Source organism: Triticum aestivum, chromosome 1D, assembly GCF_018294505.1.
Source record: "Triticum aestivum cultivar Chinese Spring chromosome 1D, IWGSC CS RefSeq v2.1, whole genome shotgun sequence".
Taxonomy (NCBI): Eukaryota; Viridiplantae; Streptophyta; class Magnoliopsida; order Poales; family Poaceae; genus Triticum; species Triticum aestivum.
The window spans coordinates 16,757,885-16,758,489 of NC_057796.1; positions in this window are offsets into that span (position 1 = coordinate 16,757,885).

Here is a 605-nt window from a genome sequence, read left to right on the forward strand (position 1 = left end):
AAGAAATTCGATGATATATATATGATCGGTTCTACGAAAAATTCAATTTATATATATGCATAACATGTACAATATGTAGTAGCATAAAATATGTTTGAAATAAAAAATAATTAAATGGAAAACACAAAATTAAAAGAAAAAATAAACCATATATTGAATTCATGCTCCAGCTAACTCATCCAAAAGTCTGAACTGATGGAGGGAGGTGGGCAATATATTTCAACACTCCCCCTCACGTCTAGGCTATTTTAGTCCTTAGACGTGGGATTAATGTAGGCCGCAGAATCATTTTATTTAATACTGCGTTGGCAGGGTTTTGAACTCAAGACCTCTTGGCTCGGATACCATATTGAATTCATGCTCCAGCCAACTCATCCAAAAGTCCGAACTGATGGAGGGACGTGGGCAATATATTTCAACACCATAAACCTATAAACCCCTTAACCTTTTAGTCCCGATTGGTGTAACCAACCCGGACTAAAGGCCCCTAGCCCCCGGCGCGGGCTCGTGCCACGTGGTGGGCCTTTGGTCCCGGTATGTGACGAACCGGCACTAAAGGGGGAGGGCCTTTAGTCCCCATCCTTTAGTGTGCCAGGTGCAGTACT